Source organism: Canis lupus, chromosome 3 (genome assembly GCF_048164855.1).
Source record: "Canis lupus baileyi chromosome 3, mCanLup2.hap1, whole genome shotgun sequence".
Classification (NCBI taxonomy): domain Eukaryota; kingdom Metazoa; phylum Chordata; class Mammalia; order Carnivora; family Canidae; genus Canis; species Canis lupus.
Window position 1 is genome coordinate 10,747,103 of NC_132840.1, and position 22,950 is coordinate 10,770,052.

Genomic DNA, 22,950 nt, shown 5'->3' on the forward strand with positions numbered 1-22,950 from the left:
ATTAAAAATGAAAGACTCCAAATAAATATAAAAAAGGTTGTATGCACCTATTAACAAAGTCACAAATTATATATAGCAAAAATTGACAGAATTACAATAAAATGACAAATCTATAGTCCCGACTGGAGACATAATACACTTCCCTGAATAATTGCTCAAGCATACAAATTATTAATAAGGCTAGAAAGAATTTGAAGAAAACAATTAACAATGTAATCTAATGGGTAGATTTATGCAATGATTCTAATATTTGTGAATTACTTTTCACATAAATATATAACATTTGTAAGGAGTTGCCATAAACTAGGGCACAAAGGAAGTCTTAACAAAAGCTGAAAAAAAAATCAGGATCATACTACCTGTAATCTATAACCCACAAAATTAGAAATTAGAAAAAGATAATTTAAAACATCCCTTAACCTTGGAAATTTAAAAATAAACTTCTTAAACTCATGGGTCAGAATAAAAATTGCAATAGAAGTTTGAAAATTTTTGGAATGACACAATAATAAAAATGTACCATTTCAAAGCTTGTGAGATGAAGGTAAGGAAGTACTTAAAGGAAAAGTTATAGATAAATATCCAACTAGAAAAACAGGGAATAAACTGAAAGAAAGTAAAAGGAAGGAAATAAAGAGCTGAAATTGAGGAATTAGAAAATATAGAATAATAAGATTGTTCTTGGAAGAGACTAGTGTAATACATAAACATGAAACAAAGCTAATTAAGAAATCCACAAATAATCAGTATTAGAATGAAAAAGGAGTCAAGAGCTACCGATGCATTAATATTTAAATACATAAGGGAATACAGTTTTTAGTCAAGAGTTACCTAGCTCTGTTCCCCTGGAAAGCTGTTCCCTCTGTTCCCCTAGAATTGCAAATAATAATTGAGATTGATTTTTGGAATGTGACCTATGTTTATGTCAGGCACCAATGCTTATGGTAAAAGTGACACTTGATGAGTAAACCACATTGGCCTGGGAGGGCTGTAAATAAGCTATTAGAAAACCATAGCTTTAAACTTCCCTGAAAACCTTGGTGACTTTAAGCTGTATCTGTAGAATTATGAAAGAAAATATTAATGACCCCTGTACCCATCCAGTGTGATTTTGTTCCTTCATATCTGAGATTAGCTTCTGTTTGGTGGCCTATTGTGAAGAATACTCCTATTGAAGAAAAATGCCTGAATTGTCCTGCCAATCTAATGTATATCCTGGCCTGAACTCTGTTAAAAGAATTTATGTCAAGAATGTTCAATAGTAGTTATGTGAATCTAACTGTTAGTTAAGCTCAAGAAACTTCCCTCTTGTGGGCATAAATTATGGCAATAAAGTTGAAAACTTAGCTGAAATGGATAATTTCCCAGAAAAATAAAACTTGCCCAAATTGACTCAAGAGCAATTAGGAAACACAAATAGAACTATAACTCTATAAGAAATTAATATACCTCTAACCTATTAAGAAGTTAAATTAAAAAAAAAAGAAATTAAATTTTTTGTTCGCTGAAAGAAATAAACAGTGAAAATATATTCCAGAGACAGGGAAATCATTTTGTTAACATGTAATAAAGGCAGAAATGCTCATGATAGAGCAAATCCATCTATAGGTACTACCCTAAGGAAACTCTCATATATAAGCACACAGAAATGTATAAGTATATTCATTTCATCATCATAAGAGTGAATAATTGGAATTCTCCATCAAAAGAATAAACAAATCTGTGATGAATGTAAAAGAATATTACACAGCTAATGAATGAACTATAGCTGTTTGCATCAATATAAACAAATATGGAAAACAATGTAGGACAAAGTAAGCCAAAATGTACTATTTACATTGGGATGTCATTAATGTTTTAAAATGCTGAGTTAGTTATATATGTAATAAAAGTATAAAAACATGCATGGGAATTGAGGATAAGTTACTCCTACTAGGGGAAAGGTTTGGAATGGAGAGAACTGTGCAAGTGCTTCAGTTTAATCTCTAATGTTTTATTTCTTCAGTTGGGTGCTGGTTAAATTTATCTTAATTTTTTGAGAAACATTAAATATTTTATTTAAAAAGGTATGTAAGTTGAAATACCAATTTTAATGTACTTAAATTACAGCAAGGGCTCTAAGATGATAATAATTCATGTTACAAGACCTTACATAATCACCAAAAGGATAGTAAAAAGAATAGCTATTGCAAAATTTAGGTAAGTGGACAATGCCTTCTCTGTTACTGTGATAAAGTTTCATGGAGAGGGAAGCACTTCATCTAGATAAAATTCTAATTGATTTGTTTTTAGGGTTCTATTTTGTCCTTTTCCTTTCACTATGTATTTAGTGAAATCCCTGTGGCATATCCACAAAAAGGTTTAGTTGGCAAAGCATGGGGTGTGTTTGAAGCAAGGCAAGTAGATTAATTTAAAAGGGGCAATGGATTTGTGAAGCAAATAGTGGACATTAAGGATATATGGGGTAAGATTGTTATAGATCTTGAATGTCTAGTATAGAAATTTAGACCTTATTCTTTAGTCTGTTGTTGTTTTTCCAGTTTTTCTATTTAGCCATGATTCATTTACATTGTGACAAAGCAGGATACGTTTACATCCTGATGAAACACATGACTAGGAAAAAAGTTTCACAAAAGTATGCACCTGCTTGAAAATCCTGTTGTTAGCAAATGGGATGCAATTGAATGCCTTCAAATAGCAAAGTGAAATGTAAACAAAAAACATCTCACCATAGTTTGCAGTCTACTTTAAAGTGAAAAGATTCTGGATTTAGGGAGACCAAGTAAGAAGCTGTTGCATATGACTAGGCATAATGGTCTTTATCAGTTTAGAGAATTGTGAAGGAAGATTTAGAAGATCTTAACATCTTTCAGAGCCCAAATAAGATTTTATTACCAAGAGTATTAGAAACTTTAACAAAAATGTAAGAATAAGGCATCTGGTCTTTGTCCTGAGGTATTTGAATTCTCACGACACATGGTGAAGGGACAGATTGTGACCCACATATGGGGTTGGTGGTCTGAATTTATGTTAAAGAAAACACCAGTGATTTCTAAGAAAAGTACTGAAAACATGAGGGCATTTACTTGGGGTCCTGATGTGAAGCTAAAGTTAAGCAATTTGGCAAATGGTGGCAATATGGATATTGAAAACTAGCAAGGTGAAATAGACTGTGTATAGACACTGGTCATTGATTAAGTAAGGGCAAGTAAATGAATAAATGTGAATTGGATGGGAATTGGGCTATGGTATTAAAGTAGCCTTACTTTAGAGTAAAACGCAGGAATAAAAGATGCAAGACATTTTTCTAATTCAGTAGGAAATAAGACTTAAAAACAATTTCTGAGAGAAAATACAGAACAACCATGGTGTCAATTATAGAACTGAGTCTGAAGCAGTTTATAGGGAGGGATATTTTATAACAGCATGCTGATGATTTTGTTTCCTAATATTGCAGAAGAGTAGAAAAGAGTAAGAACAAGAAACCAATGTCACCTTTTACACCAAAGCTGTTTCACTTGTAAAAAATATGATAAAACACTTCTTTGTCAAAAGAGAAACTGTACTTAGGGGCACCTGGGTGGCTCAGTTTGTTAAGTGTCTGCCTTTGGCTCAAAGTCATGATCCCAAGGTACTGGGATCAAGTGAGGCTCCCTGCTCAACCGGGAGCCTACTTCTTTCCCTCTCCTGCTCACTCATGCTGTTTCTTACTATCCCTCTCTCAAATAAAATATTTTTTTTTAAAAAAAAGGAAACTATAATTTTAAATTGGCTAAATTTTATTTTGGAGTATCTTCAAATCTTTAAGATGATGCTTCTAACTTGGTTTCTGTTTTGTTTTGTTTTGTTTACTTCTTTCTGCCCAAGCCTATCGCCTTTTTTAAATCAATTTTTTAAAATTTTGAGATAATCACAGATTCACATTCAGTTGCAAGAAATAATATAAGGAAATCCATATACCCTGTCTTCAGTTTCCTTCAGTGGCCATATCTTACAAAACCAGAGTACCATATCACAACCAGGATGCTGATATTGAGACTCTCAGCACACAGAATATTTCCATCACTACAGGGAGCCCTCATGTTGCCTTGTGTATAGTTAGACATGCTTTTCTCCTGCCTCCAACCCTCCCGAACTCCTGGAACCACTGGCAGGAATGAAAATAGTTCAACTACTTTGGGAAAATAGTTCAACTACTTTGGCAGTTTCTTAGAAACATGCACACTCACATCATGTGATCAAGACTTTTTTTTTTTAAGATTTTATTTATTTATTCATGAGAGACAGAGAGGGGCAAAGACACAGGCAGAGGGAGAAGCAGGCTCCACGCAGGACCGAGGACCCCAGGATCATGCCCCAAGCTGAAGGCAGATGCTCAACCACTGAGCCACCTCAGGAATCCCATGATCAAGACATTTTATCCTCAGATGCTATAAGTGTTTGTGTATAAGTCTTTGTATAGACTATCTAAAAGAAAAAGAAATATATGGCTATACAAAGATACATATTCATAGCAGTTATATTTATAATTAAAAAATGGAAACCAAAAATATGCCCATCAATAGATGAATGGATAAATACCTTTGGTATATCAAAACAGTAAAATACTACATGGCAATAAAAGTAAATACTGATTGCACAGTACTATAGAAAAATAATTATGATGAGTGAGTGAATTCAGACAAGAAAGAATATATATTGTTTCATTCATAAAATAGTCTAGAAAATCCAAACCAATCTAGGACAGAAAACAAATCTGAGGTTGCCTGGGGATGAGGGTGGGGGTAGGGAAGGGCGGGAGAGAGGGATTATCAAGGAGCATAAGGAAATTCTAGTTTTCTGAGTGAGGCATATATTCATTATCTTGATTATGATGATGGTTTCACAGGTACATTCATAGGTTATAACTTACAAATTTTACACTTTAAATATGTTGTTTATTATACTGTAATAAAGCTATTACAACAAACTATATACATTCAAAAACTGGAGAATGATTTAATTATGTTATATAAAAGTAAATTTTGAACACTGTAGCTTTTAGATATCATGTTTTTGAAGAGTAGTTAATGTCAACAGAAAATGCTCATAATATTCAGAGATGAGTGCAGTTCTGATTTACAACAGTCCATTAATATTTGTTGAATGTTAAATGATTGAGGCAGTGTTAAATGAAAAAAGCAAGATATAGGGCAGCCTGGGTGGCTCAGCAGTTTAGCGCCACCTTCAGCCCGGGGTGTGATCCTGGAGACCTAGGATCAAGTCCCGCATTGGGCTCCCTGCACGGAGCCTGCTTTTCCCTCTGCCTGTGTCTCTGCCTCTCTGTGTGTGTGTGTGTGTGTGTGTGTGTCTGTCTGTCTGTGTCATGAATAATCAAATAAAATCTTTTAAAAAAAAAGCAAGATATATAAAAAATGTTATATAAAAGGAACTGGTAGTATGTAATCTTTTGGGATTGGTGCTTTTTTTTTTTTCTACTCAGCATAATTCCTTGGAGATTTTTGCTTGTTTTTGCACGTATCAATAGCTTTTTTCATTTTTTTGATGAGTGATATTTCAGTGGTGCGGATGTACCAGAGTTTAACTGTTTACCCTTTAAAGAATATCTGCGTTGATTTTGACCTGTTTATGAATAAAGCTGCACGTATTAGTTTCCACTGGCTACCACAACAAATTACCACAAACTAGGGCTTAAAACCATACACATTTATTCTCTCACAGTTCTCTAAGGCTTGGAGTCTGAAATTTGGGAGGACCCCACTCCCTCTGAGGGCTCTGGGAGAACTGATTCCTTGCCTCTTCCAGCTTTACTGGCTTCCTCAGCTTGTAACCAGTCCCTGCCTCTCTCTTCGCATTGCCTTCCTCTCTTCTGTCAAATTATCTCCTATGTGTTTCTATAAGGACACTTGTGTTTGGATCTAAGGCCCACCTGAATCCAGAGTGATCTCTTCATGTAAGGATCTTTCATTATATCTATGAAACCCCTTTTTCCAAACTACACTACTCATGTATCTATTTTTGTTGGCAATTAAATCTTCATTTCATTGTGACATATGACCTGGAATGTGATTGCTGAATTGTATGATAACTACGTGTTTAACTATTTTTTCTTTCTTTTTTTTTTTTTTTAAGAAAATACCAGCCCATTTTCCATAGTTACTCTGCAATTTTACATTCACACTAGCATTGTATAAGCAATCCAGTTTCTCTGTGTCCTGAGCAATATTTGATGGGGTTGCTATTTTTTTAAATTTTAGTTATCCTGGTAGGTGTATGGTGATGTCTTATTGTGATTTTAATTTCCACTTCCTTAATGGCTAATGGCTAATGATGCTGAACATCTTTTTGTGTGCTTATTAGCCATCTGTATATCTTCTTTGGGTAAATATCTCTTCATGTCTGTTGCCTGTGTCCTAATTGGATTGTTTGCTTTTTTAAAATGTTGAATTTTTTTTTTTAATTTTTATTTATTTATGATAGTCACAGAGAGAGAGCGAGAGAGGCAGAGACATAGGCAGAGGGAGAAGCAGGCTCCATGCACCGGGAGCCCGACGTGGGATTCGATCCTGGGTCTCCAGGATCGTGCCCTGGGCCAAAGACAGGCGCCAAACCGCTGCGCCACCCAAGGATCCCTAAAATATTGAATTTTAAGAAGTATTTACTTAGTCTAGATATTAATCCTTTGTCACATTTTTCCATTTTCATTTGCAGAGCAAATGTTTTTAATTTTGATGAGATTCATGTGAGCAATTTTTCCTTTCATGATTCCTGTTTTTGGGTGTCAAGTCTAAGAACTCTTTTCCTAGCCCTAGATCTGGAGGATTTTCCTCCTATGTGTTTTGCTAATAGGTTTTTGTAATTTTACATTTTATGTTTAAATCTGTGATGTATTTTGAATTTTTATGTAGGTATGACAAGTTTTAGATCAAGTTGCATTCTTTTGCCTATGGATGTCTAGTTGCTCTAGCACCATTTGTTGAAAGTTTATCTTCCCTCCATTTGGCAATAAAAAAAATCATTTGGGCATTTTTGTGTGGATCTATTTCTGTGTTCTTTATTTTCTTCCATTGACATATATCTTTATCCTCCCATGAATACTGCACAACTGAATACTGTAACTATAAGTTATATCTTGAAAACAGACTGATTCCTCACACTTCATTTTTTTTCAAAAGTATTTTACCTTGTCTAATTCTTTGCCTTTCCTATGAATTTTGGAATAATCTTGTCTATATAAAAATTCTTTGTGGGATTTTTATAGGTAAAACTGTATATTAATTTGGTGAGAACTTAAAGCTTTACTGTGTTGAGTCTTCCAATCCATGAGCACAGTATGTTTCTGTATTTATTTTTATCTTCTTTGATTTCTTTTATCATTGTGCAGTTTGCAGCATACAAGTCTTGTATGTATTTTCTTAGATTTACTCCTCAATATTTAACTTTTTGAACTCATTGTAAATGGTATTGATTTTTTTTTGGGGGGGTGCCATGTGTTCATTACTTGTATACAGAAGTACAATTGATTCTTGTATGTGTATCTTATATCTTGCTGAGCTCACTTAATAGTTTTAGGAGTTTTTTATAGATACCTTTAGATATTCTACATAGCTAGTCATGTCATATGTAAATAAGGACAGTTTTACTTCTTCCTTTCCAACGTATATGCCATTTATTTCCTTTTCTTGTCTTATTGCATAGACCTTCTAGCACTATGTTAAGTAAGAACAATGAAAGGAGACTCCTTGTCCTACTCCCATTCATAGAAGGAATGCATTCCATCTTGACCATTCAGTATAATATTAGCTGCAGGTTTTTGCTCTTTATCAAGTTGAGGAAGTATCCCTCTATTCCTATCATTCTGAGCATTTTACCATGAATGGGTATTAAATTTTGTCAAGTGCTGGATTTTTTGTTTTTGTTTTTGTATCATTTGATATAATCATGTGATATACCCTCTTGAATTTTAATTTTAGCCAGCCTTTAATACTGTAATAAACCTCACTTGGTTTTGGTATATAACCCTTTTTGTTTGTTGTTGGATTGTATTTACTAATCTTTTGTTGAGCACTTTTGCATCTATGTTAATAAGGGATGTTGATCTGAAGTTTTCTTCTTTCCTGTCTCATTAAAACATGTGAAGCATGCATGGGAATTATCAATGTCAAATTCAGATTGAGTTACATGTAGGGAGGCAAGAAAGAGAGAGAAATGAGGTGGAGAAGCATTACCCACAAGGTTTAAGTTGTAACTATAATATGTTTCTTAAAAAAACAATAAGCAGGAATGCCTGGGTGGCTCAGCAGTTGAGCGTCTGTCTGTAGCTCAGGGCGTGATCCTGAAGTACCAGGATCAAGTCCCACAATGGGCTCCCCACAAGGAGCCTGCCTCTCACTCTGCCTATGTTTCTCTGCCTTTCTCTGTCTCTCATGAATAAATAAATAAAATCTTTTTTTAAAAATTAATTAAAATGGAAATATTAAATTTGACAAAACTAAATAGTGATTATTCAGACATTCCATGACATCATTCCTTTTACTTCTTTATATGCTTGGAATTTTTTTTTTTTAAAGGAAAATAAAAACAGTTAAAATATTTTGCTAAAGGACCCAGGCACCACCTACATCTTATTTTAGGAATAAAATTCCCAAAAGAGGGATGCCTGGGTGGCTCAGTGGTTGAGCGTCTGCCTTCCGGCCCAGTGTGTGATCCTGGAGTCCTGGGATCGAGTCCCACATCGGGCTCCCTGCATGGAACCTGTGTCTCTGCCTGCCTCTCTCTCTCTCTCTCATGAATAAATAAATAAAAATCTTTAAAAAAAAATCCCAAAGGAAAAGGGTTAGTAAAAATTAACAAAAACCACTGTGAAGGAGAGTAACACAGCCAGTGTATGTAAAGTTAATCCATTTGTACCTGTGTAGCTGGCTACTAAATGTTCAATTTAAACTTCTATGTTTGAGGTACTGAGTACCTTCAGAGTCCACAGGCTGAGCTTCACGTTACAAATATTTCTTCTCTTCTGCTGTTTCTCTCTTTATCTATGTTCCAATGTCTTTTTCTTACCTCTTTCCTAGACGTGATGCTAGTCTAATGTTTTGTCCTTTCATCTGTTGATGAGAAGCGGGAAACGTCTTTATTTCAATTGATTCCTTTTCTAAGTCAAAGGGCACACACACGAGAGACTTAAACCAAGTCTCTATGCCTATAAAAATCCTCAAAGAGGTTTTTTTCAAAAAGTGGGAGGTAACATTTTCAGGATCCTCCTGTAGAAGCCAGTTCTCTTTTCCCTTTTATCTCTAGCCTTCCTTACACAGAAAGCTCTCTTTGTTGAACTTCACTACCAGGACAGGTATGTGTGTCAAGTGTTTGTTATGTATTAAAAGAGCTACTAATTTGATAATATGTAAGTCTTAAACATGCACACAAAAAAATCCTTTGTTAATTCCTATAAGAAAGTATAGACCCATTTAATGTAAGTATTACATAGAATCTGGTTCTATGAGGATTCTATCTGATTCATCATAAAAATTGAAGGACTTTGTTAATATATTTCATGGTTTTCTAAGCCAGCATAATAAGGTAATAGAACAAATTTTCAGTTAGCAATCATATTTAGTTAAGCCCTATAGATTCTGTTATCACCAATAGGCAAATCTAGGTTATTTATGTTAGGTGGTGATAAGTGCTATAAAGAAAAATAAATTAAGGTAAAGGAGATAGTGCTAAGGGCTGGGAGTGGTTGCTCTTTTATATGGATGATCAGGGATGATACCTGAAATAAGTAAGAAAGGGAGGCATGTGATTCTGGGGAAAGAATATTTCAGCTAGAGGGAGCAGCAGTTACAGGGCTCTGAAATTAAAAGTATACTTGACACATTCAGGAACAAGACCAAAGGAGGCTGGAATAGAGTGAGTGAAGGAAATGAAGAATAATAGCACATGAGGTCAGAGGGTTGGGATAGAGGGTGGTCAAATCAAGTAGGGCCTAGGAAGTCAAGGTAAGGACTTTGGCTTTGACTTTAAATGATATAAAAAGCTACTAAAGGATTTTAATCGAAGGAATGACCTGATATAATTTATGTTTTTAAAGGGATCATTTTGTCTGTACAGAAGGGAAGATGCCCATTAGATTCTTCCTTTATAATTTAGGGAATTTTAGTGAAATAATAAGTTAATATTTATGTGCTAATAAATAGTAATTATACCATATTTTCCAAATATTCTTTTATTTAATAATTACCACAACACTATGAAGTAGGATCCTAATTATCTCCCATTTTACTAATGAGAAAAGTGATACACAAAGAAGTTCAGTATATCACCCAAACCCACACAACCAGTAAGTATCAGAGCTTGGATTCCAACTCAGGCAGTCAAACTTCATTGCTTCCACTCTTAATTAACAAAAACGCCAGACTGCCTCTTGTACTTCATGGTGGTATTATGAAGAATGTGTGGGTATATATAGCTTTAAAATGTTATAATCCACCCAGTATATAATACCAATGAAGTAATGGAAAGAATAGGATTATTACGATCTATAAATTCTGTAAATTTTTAAGGCAAGGGATAGAGCTTGTGGTAGATCATTGACTTGAGGGGGAAAATGGCTAGTAAAGGATATGTGTACTGTGTAGAGATAATTTTTATTGGAGGAAGAACATTTCTCTAAATGTTTAATTAAAAGGCTAACTTAAAGACCAGGGAAGGATTATATTCTAAGTGGCAATATTTAGGCTGAGTGAGAATTGATTGCTGCTGGATAAGATTAAATTTGAATAAGATCAGCAAGTATCAGACACAAACAAACACACACAAAAAAAACTAAAGATAGAAGTTTTGTCATCCCATAGAAGAATGAACCTCTAATATGCCACAATATGTTCTGAAAGTACCTACTTCAATAATTCTTTACCGATGTGCTGGATTTAACTGGTTTTTCAAGATCAGTTCCATTTCAAATGAAAATGTTTCTAGTGGTGGTTTAAGATACTTTTTTCCTGTTTGGTTTTTAAACTGAGTCATCCAATTTGAGACTATTGTGTCACATTTTCCACCTTTCATTCTCCTCAAGAGGCAAGAGTCAGGAGAAACACAAGTGATGAACATTAGTGGCAGAGTGTGTGGTTACAAGAATCAATAAACCACAGGATGCTTCAGATTCTGAAACAGTGAAAAAAGGTGAGGCCACTATGTGAAGTCCACAGAAAGAGTGATTGTCTAAAGCTGGTGGTACTCAGAGTGCAAGGACCCAGCTCATAATTAAAGCTTCCTTATCCCATTATAACTCCTTTTACATAGACATCCTGAGAGAACCCATAATCTTGACCATATCTGAATTTTTACAAAACTGATGTTTTACAAAATAACAATGCAGTTTAGTAAAGAAATAAACACATACTATGTAGTATATAAATTGTTATTGCTATGGTGTTAAACAGCCTTGCCTGAAGATTAAAGAAAACCTCCAGGCCCAGATTTTAAAACCCTAAAACCAGTTCATTCTAATCTCTCTAGTCTCTTGTGATGACCTTAAAGCATCACCACCACAAAAAAACTGTTTAGGATTTATGTTTTGTATTTTTATTAAAATTCTTTCTTGCCCTTGGCCTGATTTTTTTAAGTTTATTTTAATTTCTTCCACATTTAATTGCATAACTCAGACTTAAACTTTAATTGCCAGATCTTTAATTGATCCTTTAATTGAACAGATATAGGCTGTACTCTGAATTCTAGATTAGCCAAACAAAGAGAAAACTAGGAAAGCCCTGACAATGCTTCCAGTTTTAACGTGTCACTTGTCTTCATTTCTTCAATTCCAGCTTTTATCCACTTAAATCGAGTGGTGTTAGCTTAGATAGAGACTTCATAATAGAAGTAGGCTTTTAGAAATGAATTTTAAAAGCAGAGGACTTTTTCATTGTTTCAGGAATGAAACAGAAAATATGACAGTAGACAGGAGACAGTAAGAATGAAGATGAGCTAAGTGGTTTAAAAAGACACAATTTTCAGGATTAAAGAGAAGAGGGATGTTGATGGGGGCAAATTGAAGGAGGTCTCTCAATATGAAAACAGTAAGTATAGCTGCTCCTTGTATATATTTAAATTAAGCAGCCCTTTAGCTTGGCTATGTAAAGCCAACAATCACTGAGCACCCACTATGTGCCCAACAGTACTTTACTTGTCTCAATTTATTTAATCCTCACAACAATGATATGAGGTCCTTATCATTATTCTTCCTATTTTATGGTTGATTAAGTGAGGCATGGAGGAGATAAGGAACTTGATCAAGACTATGTATCTTTGAGTGTTGATACCAGGTTTCAAACTCAGACTGTCTAGCACTAGAGAGTCTCCGCCATTAACCACAAGGTAAATCAACTCTTAAGATTGCAATCCTGTACTTTAATGCTATACAGCAACCTTAAAAGTATTTTTTGCATAAGTCTTAATTTGTTGTGTATCAGAAATGAGGATAGTCTAAAGATAGGAATGTGCCAAGACGCAGAACCTGCCAAACATGTAATAGAAGCTTTCTGAGTTGGGAACCTTGGTGTCTTATTATATTTGATTATTTGAGAAAGAGAAGGGAGTTTCACTCCACACCTTCAAAAGTTTTCCTAATCTCTATACTTGTTTTGTATTGATACAAACTATAGAAGCTATTTTCTAAGTTTATCTTTACAGACAATTTTTGGAGAATCCTACATTAAATGGATAGGTATACCCAGATGAAAAAAATAGGAAATACCAACAATGGAGGAATCTGCTATAAATAAAATAGGAGAATGAACACATTGGAGATTCTCTAATTTACAAAAAAAATTTAAAAGTTAGTAATGATTGTGTTTGTTGGTGTGTCTCTGATCTTGCACCTTTCTGCTTTTCTTGATTTCTGATGTTTCTTTTGCTAACTTTTCCTCTCATTATAATAAAAGTCATCTTTTAAAAGCTTCATGAGTTTGAAAAAAATTAATTACAGAATTAATTAATTCTGTGGAATTAATTACAATTCCACAATTGATTTATAATTTTTAAAATGTACTGACTTAGGGGATCCCTGGGTGGCTCAGCGGTTTAGCGCCTGCCTTTGGCCCAGGGCTTGATCCTGGAGTCCCGGGATCGAGTCCTGCGTCGGGCTCCCGGCGTGGAGCCTGCTTCTCCCTCCTCCTGTGTCTCTGCTTCTCTCTCGCTCTTTCTCTCTTTGTCTATCATAAATAAATAACTAAATCTTTAGAAAAATAAAAATTAAAAAAATGTACTGACTTAACTTACTGCATTATAAACTCATATCTAAGGCAGAGAATATATGGTCTCCTTATAACTTCCCACGATATCTATTCCGACAGATAGTGGTGGTCTAATATGTAATCATTAACGAACAAAAACCTTCCTGGGGACTGTTGAACTCACCAGAGGGAGAAGTAAAATAAAATTTAGAATCTTCAAAAGCTGATGTAGGAGAAGCAAGTACTGAGGAATCATGAGTCATGAAAATAAGGGAACTTAGAGCAGAGTAAGAAAAACGCATAAGTACCAGAGCTGCCTATGCCGTTATTATAAAAGTACAGCAGGTTCAGTTTCCTCCAAAATTTGCAGTGTGCCAAAAGTAACTTGTGAGTTCACCAGAGGCTTTATAAAAATATAGGGAAGGTGATATCAAAACCAAACAAAATTACTACAAAAAAAGAAAATTACAAACTGATCTTTCTCATGAAAATAGAAAAATCCTTAACAAAATGCTGGCAAATTGAATTCAACAATATGTAGAAATTATTAGAAATAAAGGCCATGTGGAATTAATTCCAGGAATCCGTGGATGCTTTAACATTTTAAAACCAGTGTAATTCACTATATTAACAAAGACAGAATCCCATGTTCATCTCATAAATTTTTTTAATCTTTGATAAACTTTATAATAAAAAAATGGGACTAGATAGGATGCTAGGGTTGCTCAGCAGTTAAGAGCCTGCCTTTAGCCCAGGGCGTGATCCCGGAGTCCTGGGATCGAGTCCCATATCTTGCATGGAGCCTGCTTCTATCTCTGCCTATGTCTCTGCCTCTCTCTCTTTGTGTCTCTCATGAATAAATAAATAAAATCTTTTAAATAATTAAATAGACAGACTGGAAAGGAGCCTCCTTAACCTAATTAAGAGGATCTACAAAAATCAGACTAGAATTCAAAACAAGACAAAGATGCCTACTAACTATCATCACTCCTATTCAACATTGTACTATACTATACAATACACTGTATTATAACTGTACAATAAGACAAGAAACTAAAATCAAAAAAGAAAATTGTCATTATTCACAAATGACATTAATATACATGAAAAACCCAAATGAATTGACAGTCTCATATCTTTGGGATAGGCCATAGGCCATATTTCTTAAACAGGTCACAGTGTTAACTACAAAACAAAAATGAGTTCATTGGACTACATTAAAATTAAGAATTTCTATTCATCAAAGACAGCCTTTAAAAGAGCAAAAAGGCATACCACAACCTAAAAGATAACCGCAAACGTGAACTGACAAAAGACTTGTATCTATATTTTTTTTTCAAAGACTTTATTTATTTATTCATGAGAGGCACAGAGAGGGAGAGAGAGAGACAGAAAGACAAAGACACAGGTAGAGGAGAAGCAGGCTCCATGCAAGGAGCCCGACGCGGGACTTGATCCCGGGTCTCCAGGATCACACCCCAGGCCAAAGGCTACACCACTGGCCACCGGGTCTGCCCATTTTTATGGCTTTAATATACATTTTTGTTATGTCTAATAACATTAAGAGCGTTTTTTATAGGTTTATTGCCTATATGCCTATTGCCTCCCTGCATGGAGCTTGCTTCTCCCTCTGCTTGTGTCTCTGCCTCTCTCTCTCTCTCTCTGTGTCTGTCATGAATAAATAAATAAAATCTTAGAAAAAAACATAAAAATATGGGTCTCCTAGGTGGCTCAGCAGTTGGGCACCTGCCTTCAGCTCAGGTAGTGATCCCGGGATCCAGGATCGAGTCCCACATCAGGCTTCCTGCAGGGAGCCTGCTTCTCCCTCTGCCTGTGTCTCTGCCTCTCTGTCTGTGTGTCTCATGAATAAATAAATAAATCTTCAAAAAAACAAAAACAAAAAAACCACCATTTAAAAAAAACATAAAAATAGCTAAAATACCAACAGTCAGTGAGAAAGAATGACTGGAATTCTCACATGCTGCTGGTTGGAGTATAAATTAATAAAAGATACTATGGCAAAAACTGCAAAACTGAATATAAGCATTATCTATACCTAACACTTCCACTCCAGGTATGTTCATGAAAGGCATGTTGTAGAATGTCTATAGTATATATATATATATATATATATATATATATATATATATATTTATTTATTTATTTATTTCTAATAGTCACAGAGAGAGAGAGAGGCAGAGACACAGGCAGAGGGAGAAGCAGGCCCCATGCACCAGAGCCCAACGTGGGATTCGATCCTGGGTCTCCAGGATCACGCCCTGGGCCAAAGGCAGGCGCTAAACCGCTGCGCCACCCAGGGATCCCTATAGTATATATTTTTAATAGTCTAATACCAGAAACACCCCAATTGTTCTTCAACAGGAGAATGGATAAATATGTGGTATAATCACACAATGGAACACTTTACAGCAGAGGTCAATAGACTTTTTATATAAAGAGACAGATAGTAAATATTTTAGATTTTTTATGCTGTACAAATTTCTACCCCAAGTACTCAATTCTATTGTTACAGCAAGAAAGCAGCCATTCACAATACTTAAACAAAAGATCATGACCATATTTTTTTAAATACAAAAATACAATACTTTATTTGTGAACACTGAAATTTGAATTTCATTTAGTTTTCACATGTGTTGAACATTATCTTTCTTTTAATTTTTTTAAAATCACTTAAATATGTAAAAATCTTCTTTAGCTCACAGACCATACAAAAACCTGGAACAAGGCTACATTTGGTCCACTGGCCATAGTTTGCCAAACCCTGTTCTACAAAAACAAGAATGAATGAACTACAACTACATACAACAATGTGAATTAATCCCACATAATTTTGAGTAAAAAATGTGGATGCAAGATAGTACATACCAGTTGGTTCCATTTATATGAAGCTCAGAGGTAGGCAGAATTAATCTATGACATTCAAAGCCAGGATAGAGACTACCCTTGGGGTAGTTGGTAATGACTACATAAGAAGGGCTTCTGGGACTTAGTAAAGTGTTCTGTTTCTTGGTCTGGATGCTGGTTAAACAAGTGTGTACACTAAGTGAAAATTCATAGATTACACTTTTGATTTAAGCTCTTTTCAGTATATATGTTACTTGAATAAAAGCAGTATTAAAATAAGAGGCTATTGCTTATGTGGAATTGGAGAGGGGGAAAAGAGGTATATACAACAGTAGTTTTCTACCAGGAAAAAGAAAAAGAAAAAGAAAAGGCACAGCAATCAATGGCACAGTTTTTTTTAAAAATCACTGAAAAAATTATGTCAATAACAAAACTCCAAAACAAAAGAGAGCTGGTGAACATGCAGTGAAATATTATAAAATGGCTGAATTTTTTAACTCCTTTTTTTTTTAACTCCTCTTCAAACACTCTTTTAAAAGGTCATTTCTCTATTTCTTAAGGAAAATGATATAGATGGACTTCATTGCTGAGGAAATCTCCAAAAGTAAAAAAATCCGGGGATCATTTGACATTTCATTAAACCTCTAGCCTTTTCAAGCATCTCCGAATATGGACTGATTAGTTCCCTTCTGATGTCTTTGGATCCTGGTAGTACTACAGTTATAAGTAGGTCATACTAAAGTCCCAGCCATGCAGGCTTGAGAAAATATAGCCTTTTCATTTTATGATCTAGATCCAAAATTTACTTTTCAGTTTTTATGCTCAAAGAATTCAAAGAATTTTTTCCAAAAAGACATACTATATATTTAAACTTATAGTGATTTAAGTTCCCATGGGTTGGTTCCATTGTTTCATTGGTACATGTGGGAGATTTAAGAACTTGTCTTGGGGTTTGCTGCAATAGCCAAGGGACAGCTGTAGCTACAGAATTCCATGAAATTTTAAAATAATTTTTTAAACTAAGAATGTATAGAGGGAAATGGAAGCTGTTACATAATTAGAAACCAATAAAAATAGATACAGTTTTTAAAGCTAGAATACTATATACTTGATAAACACTCCCTTTACAGTTCCTTGGAGTATTTGCATAATGCAACATTAACTTATTTTCCATTGCTTTTGCAATTCACCTTTGTAATGTTACTGAGAATTTTTTTTACTGAATTTCTTTTGTTTGAAACCTACTTTATATACATATATTTTTATCCTCTTGAATTGTCATCTTCATTTGCAGACCAGCACATACAAACCATTCACCCTGATTTCTAGAATTTTTTATAGTTTAAAAAAAAAAAAAGCCCTGCTGCTTATGGCTATGATACCTGGTATTATTTATGGGTTTTCATAAAAAAGAGGGGGGTGAGAAGAAAAAATACATTCCTCTTTGGCCTCTCTCTACCTTCTCCTCCTTCTCTATTCCCCCTCTCCACAGAGGAGTTTAATTTTAAATGATAAATGTGGAAATTAGAGACCATCGAGAAAATCCAATTTGGTGAGGAGTTTTAAAAATCCCATAATAAACGCAGAGTGAAATGTATGATTTAATGCAGGGCGCCAATGGCTGCTATTATGGGCTATTAGCAAATCGGGGCTGAGAGTGAATCTTTATCACTTGGTGAGTGCGGGTTGGTCCTGCCTTTCCCTCTGCTATTGATTTGTAGCCGCTTGTCATAATGACACCGGGAAGCAATGAATGGAAGATGTGCTTTTGATAGGATTCAGGGGGGTCTTGGAGGGGGGAGAGAAAATTCAGCAAGTTTTCTATCTCTTCTGCCTGATTAGATTTTTTCTTCTTTTAAGAGCTTTCACATTCCAATAAAAATGCTAAATCAGCTCTGTACAGAATGGTTAGGGTGTAAATAGCTAGTCACATTTAAAGAAGGAAAAGATATAGAAATACCAACCAAACTATGTAATGTTAGATGAATTTGACTTTATAGAAATGGAGTTGTGCATGTGTCCATGTGTGTGCATGTGTGTGTCTGAACACATGAAGAGCAGAGTGAAGGAGTGTCAAGGCATAATGCTATCGGTACACTTGCTATATAAAGATACACCTATATTTTTGTAAGGATATGATGGTTTCCATTCCATATATGATAGAAGGTGGTCTAGCTTTATGTGAATGTCCTTTTTATGAAGAGGATATATCGTGTGTATGTGTGTGTGTGTGTGTGTGTGTTTAACTCCATAAAGGACACACACAACCAGGTATACTTGTGCTAATGATTAAGAAAATTAAACCCTGTAAATCTAATTGGTCATACCAGAGCTTTACACAAAATTTTCAGCATAGGGAAAGCATACTGTTTGAGAACAAAGGCATTCACATATAGGGTGATCCAGTGGAGGGGAAAAAAAAAAAGATTTCTCTGTAGAAAATCTACATAAAATTTTCTTTAGAATGAGTTAGCTGTGGTTACATGGAAATGGTTGGTTTCAGTCTCAGTACATTTTGTTTTTCCTTTTTTCAGAGGAAACCATTGCTTTCCTTCCAGGTTCTTTTATTCCAAGATGATGCAGGGCATTAGAGTTCCTGTCTTGCATGCAGAAGTGCGTGCATGCATGCAGGCAGTGTGATATTAAAGCAATGGATATGGCAGATGCGGGCATGAGGGAGGAATGCATTCAAGGAACATATTAGACCATTTTGTAAATTGTATGCCAGGATAAAACCTACTTTCCCACCTGTTTTATTTCTCAGGCAAGTCAAGATGACTTTTAGTGAGAAGAGCACAGATTTTCACATAGATATTTGTTAAATATTTGTGGTTATAATGTATCCCTTTATCCTTACTGTTTGAGGAAGAATAAGAAATACTAAAATATGTTTTGAGGGGTACCCAGGTGGCTCAATCAGGTAAGTTCCTGACTCTTGGTTTCAGCTCAGATGTTGATCTCAGGGTCCTGAGATGAAGCCCTACATGGGGCTCTGTGCTTGTCCCTGTGCTCTGTGCTCAGAGTCTGCTTGTCCCTCTCCTTCTGCTCCTCCCCCCTACACTTGCTCTCTCTTTTTCTCTTTCACAAATAAATAAATCTTTAAAAAATAAAGTACACCACTGAACTTAAGCAGGAACAAGGTATGGAAAATAAATACCACCTGGATTCTTAAAGACAAACGTAAGCACCACCAGGTTTTCTAGTCTGTTGAAATATACATGAAAAAATTAGATAGGCCTGGTTTATAGAATTTAATGTCAGAGACCCAAAAAAAGTAGCTTTGAAAAGAAAATCAGGGATCCCTGGGTGGCGCAGCGGTTTAGCGCCTGCCTTTGGCCCAGGGCGCGATCCTGGAGACCCAGGATCAAATCCCATGTCAGGCTCCCGGTGCATGGAGCCTGCTTCTCCCTCTGCCTGTGTCTCTGCCTCTCTCTCTCTCACTGTGTGCCTATCATAAATAAATAAATAAATAAATAAATAAATAAATAAATAAATAAATAAATAAAAAGAAAATCAGAACTATTAACATATATTTCTTGCATTTGAAGTAAAAAATGGCTGTCCTACTCTAGGTATTAATTTCACTAAAACTGTGTGTGTGTGTGATTTAAAATCAATTGTAAATGATATGGATGTTTTATAGAGATGTGGACCAAGAACAGAGACAATTCATCTGCAGTTAGAACTTGTGCTCCATAGGGACTACTCCTATTCGCCATACCACCTACCTGAAAGGAGCTTATGAGAGCTTGTACCTTTTCAGACTTTGAGAACAATGCCCTTTAATAGAGAACGTTTCACAGGCTATGTAAACAGTTGTCAGAGTTCATACACTCCCATCTTCCATTTGAGGACTATGCCTAAACTGTGATAAATTAGAATGTTGCCATTTATTATGTATCATTTATTAAAAACTAATTAGGGATAGGAAGAGGTATTTCTCCATTTTTCAGTGGGGGGTTTTATTTATCATATATAGTAAGTAATTATTGTTTGGTCTATATATGGCTGTTTCATACTACAATGAATTACATGTATTAAAGTAATAATACCATATGTTCACACAGCCTTTGTTCTGAAGTAAAAGCATAATTAATCATTCCAAGAGCACAATGAGGTAGTCGTTTCCATATTTTATATATGTTAAGTGATTTCTACTGTTATCTAACCAAAAGCAATAGAGTTGAAAATAGAAGTATGAAACATTTTATATTTCTTACCCTAAGGTTCTATAAATATAAAAATAAGATATCTCATTCTGTAAATTGGGACAATTATATATTTTAAAACTTGAAAAATTTTCTGAATTATCTGTGCTATCATTTGCTAGGAAATCTATGCAAAATTACAATAAAGTTTATTTTTCGTATAATATGTCCAGTGATTATTTCTTTTTTCAAATTGACAGGGTGAACAGTTTCTTACTATTGAGCACTTGACTTGTTTGAGGCTTATAAGTAAGATATATAAACTATCAACAACTTTTCTGATCAAGATTAACTCAAATAAGTACACGAAATGAGATTATATTTTGTTTACAGAGTGTTTCATATGTATTAGGTGCTAGTATTATTGTTATGATTGCTTTTATTATAATTGAACAACATAGGGATAAGAGTCATAGGAGAAAAATAACCAAGTATTTACAGATATAAATAGAATGAGGGAAAGGAGAAACTCAAGGCAAGAATAAATCATTATTTTTTGTAAATAGGAGACTAAGAATAAGGCAAATAAGATGGAAGGAGAATTAGAAATTCCTGGACATAAAAATATTAACAAATAACAGGTAATAAAAACAGTGCATTGAAGAAACTGTCAGAATAAATGGAAACAAAGATGTTAAGCAGAATTTAACCTAATGTTTTAAACATCTATTATCTTCTTAAGCTTTTGTGGAGTAGCAAAAGACAAAGATCTTTTCAAAAAGTGTTTACAGCACAGTAAAATTTCTATAAGCTCTATACATTATCACACTAATCCTCCCCATTATCAACACTCCTGTGTGGTTTCTGGCAAGAGTTACTGCCTCTGTTTGATGGAGAAGCTGAATCACAGTGAACACTGACTTTGTCAAGGTCAGTGGTGAGTCAGACAGAAATAGAACCCAGAGTTTTTTACTTCAAATACCATGGCCCTTTTATACCCTTCTCTGTCTACTGTTGCCATCAGTTTGCTAGAGTCCCTGTTCTATTTGGACACCAAAGATTTAAATAACACAGGTACTTCAAGGCCATGTTTGAAGAACATTCCATCTCTAAACGTTGTCATATTCTAGAAACCTTAGGACATGTTACCTTCTATTTGTGCATCTTATATTTTGGGATTGCCATTATTTAGCATTTTGTTTAAAAAAAAACATTTTAATTGCTTTTCATGCATTGTGCACATTTAACCTTACTAATGTGCACAGTGCAGAATAAAGTAACAGAATAACACTCCCTGCAAACAAGCTAAACAAAAAGTGAAACAAAACTAAAAGATCTATGAATTCTAATTCTTCCTTCAGTGTTCTTACTTTCCTCATTTGTCAGAACACTATTTCAGAGATCTTATATTTACATATGCTCTGGGCCAAGTGTCTGACTGATCCTCACTTTAATTGTTAAACAGAATGACAGCAATACATAAACATGTACACATGCAGACATACCACACACATATATACATGCATTAACATTAATAGTCCTTTTGAGTACTCAGCTTTTCCTAACACTCTCACACTCTGGCTTTATTTAATTCATTGTACATGGACTCTTTTAAAAGGGAAAAAATTGTGCCATGGGTGAAGTAGTATTTTATGGATTTATACTAGTCTCGTGGTTCAAATTCATTGGTGTGTATTAAACAATGAAAATATTGGGAAGCCTGTGTGGCTCAGCGGTTTAGCGCCTGCCTTTGGCCCAGGGCATGATCCTGGAGCCCCAGGAACGAGTCCCATATCGGGCTCCCTGCAATGGAGCCTGCTTCTCCCTCTGCCTGTGTCTGTGCCCCCCTCTCTCTCTGTGTCTCTCATGAATAAATAAATAAAATCTTCTAAAAAATAATTAATTCAATGAAAATATTGGTTTCCAGAAACACACCTTTAAATTTCTTTGTACCAAAGTCAAAAACTGTTCAAAGGAATACATTGCCATTATTTAATGCTGTCTTTTGGAATATCTCATGTTTTCTTTTTCCTGGAATTTAAAAATACACTTGCCTTATAGTCAGGTAATTTGTGTTTCTGTGTTCTCCCACCAGAAATTTGAAGTTTAATACAAACAATTTTCTAAAAATTTTTCTTAGCATCTCACCAGTCTAAGTAGGTAAATTTCCAGAGATCCAGAGTTTGAGAGAAGCAATTATTGTCACTATTTTTTTTTTATTGAACAAACTCCTGTTTTATAGGTACTGTGAAGCATACTAAAATTTTTGCAGATTTTCTTTAAAAACTAGTCTTTCAGCAAAAAGCATGTTACTTTTAAAATAGATGTACCTCATTTCTTATAAGTTAAAAAGAATAAAACCCTCTCATTCTTTAATATACTGTAGGAGTCTTACTTGGCTAGCATTACAAGCCAGAAAACTGATCTAAAGCATCGTTTATCTTTCTCTTTTGGCTAAGGTTTCAAAGAAAACCTAAGGTCCAGTATAACCAGAACAAATCATGAAAAAAAAATTTGGTATGACAACATTTCACTTGCAAGACAGCACTAGAGGGCGCTCTTCAGCAGGTTGCAAGATAAGGTCCTTCTTACTGGTATCAGAGCCTAAGTTGGTAATGGATGTTTGAGGAGCTTTGAAGAAGGGGGACAGGGACAGCATTTAACCTTTTAGAAGATCTACTCTTCCCAAAAGACTAGAAACTCACCATCAT